The 1,673-nt window shown below is 39.6% G+C and overlaps 1 protein-coding gene across 3 annotated transcripts in view; it reads right to left on the bottom strand.

Annotated features, from left to right (window-relative positions):
* The window catches only part of RABGAP1L (RAB GTPase activating protein 1-like), a 958,953-nt gene that overhangs the window by 676,078 nt on the left and 281,202 nt on the right, over positions 1–1,673 (bottom strand). The gene's annotated exons all lie outside the window — the stretch shown is intronic.

The following is a 1,673-nucleotide window of genomic DNA, read 5'->3' as shown; positions in this document are numbered from 1 at the left end:
CAAAAAACAGAAGCAGATGACCATATCTGCACATGTCCAGAAACAAGATAAAGTGACTGAGGCAAATGAGCTGGAAGGAGACCTACACTCCATACTGGAAGATGGGCAGACTATGGAAAGGCCTTAGAAGGAATTCAGAAAAATGATTATAAAATGTATCAAAATACTATACAATGGAGTTGAGAAAAATAAGGAAGAAGTCAGGAAAGCAATACAGGAACAATCATTTAAGATAGATAGAGCATTGGAAACGATTCAAAACCTAAAGAAAGAGGTCCAAACGATTAATAATAAAATATCAGAATGGACAATACACTGAAGGGCAAAGGAGTAGAATTGAAGAGATAGAAGCCAGAACTAGTGAGCTAGAAGATAAATCTTTCAACACTCTCTGAAGAAGGCCTAAGATTCATGTTGGATAGCATGAAAAGGAATAACAAAAGAATTACTGGCATTCCAGAACAGGAACACAATCACATAAGTCCACAGAGGAGATAGTTGACAAGCTTCCTAATAGCATGAAAAGTGAAAAGATAAGCATTCAAGAAGTTCAAAGAACCCCAGGATGGATAGACCCTAAAAGACAATCATCAAGACATATAATAATCAAGCTCTCCAAAATCAAAGATAAAGACAGGACATTGAAAGCAGCTAGGGAAAAGAGAACTATAACATACAAAGTCAAGAAAATCAGATTAAACTCGGATTTCTCAACAGAAACCATGCAGGCAAGAAGGCAATGGGGAGACATATATATAAAAGCCTGAAAGAAAAAAACTGCCACCCAAGAATCCTCTACCCAGCAAAGCTGTCAATCAAATACGATGGTGTAATCAAAACATTCCAGAATAAACAGAAGCTAAGGGATTTTGCCAAAGCCAACCCTGCTATGAAAAACATCCTAAAGGAAGTTCTGTGGACTGAGAACCAACAAAAACAGACAACAACTACGGAATGATGTACATGGGAGCATTAACCTGAACTCAGTCGAAAAATGGAAGAGTCAGGAACAGAATAAAATTGCAAGAACAGAGGACCTGGGAGGTCAGTCTATGATCAAAACAATTACAATGTGAAAAATGGTAAACACAAAGGAACAGAGATCCAGGTGGTGAGAATGTCAGGTAGATTACTGGATAAAACAGACTGTCTTAAATGGAGGGAAGAACTAATGGAATATAAGGTAACCACAATGGGTTTGGGGTGGGGGGTTTACTCTGGGTGTTGGGGAGGGCAATACAAGTAGAGGGGAGGAGGCAGAAGAACAAGATAGATAGGGGAACACTGAGACAGGTTTGCATGGCCTAGTGGGACAGAGGTAAATAGTGATACGTGCTCAGCCTTGGAACAAGAGGGCTCTGGGATACAGGGATCTAGGTATAACCTGAAGAGGGTAAATAATAGTAAAATCCTTGATTGCCTTATGAATATTAGTTTCCTTTGCCTACTACTGTAAAACAGACACTTGAGTGGGATAGAAAGGAATGTTGGGAAGCATGATTAGAGAAAACTTGTAAGCCCACCTTCAGCCTATAACTGATTGAAATACCTAAAAGGGGTTCTACAACTTTCCCAGTGACATAGGCCTCATGCAAAGCCTTTACAGAGTATAGGACCTTAGGTGGAATCCTGAGTCCCATCCACAACCTTATGAAGTGAAACATTCCCACTAG

The sequence above is a fragment of the Chrysochloris asiatica genome, unplaced genomic scaffold (assembly GCF_000296735.1).
Source record: "Chrysochloris asiatica unplaced genomic scaffold, ChrAsi1.0 scaffold00100, whole genome shotgun sequence".
NCBI classification, from domain to species: domain Eukaryota; kingdom Metazoa; phylum Chordata; class Mammalia; order Afrosoricida; family Chrysochloridae; genus Chrysochloris; species Chrysochloris asiatica.
The sequence above is the reverse complement of the archived record's forward strand: the minus strand, read 5'-3'. Positions and strand labels throughout refer to the sequence as shown.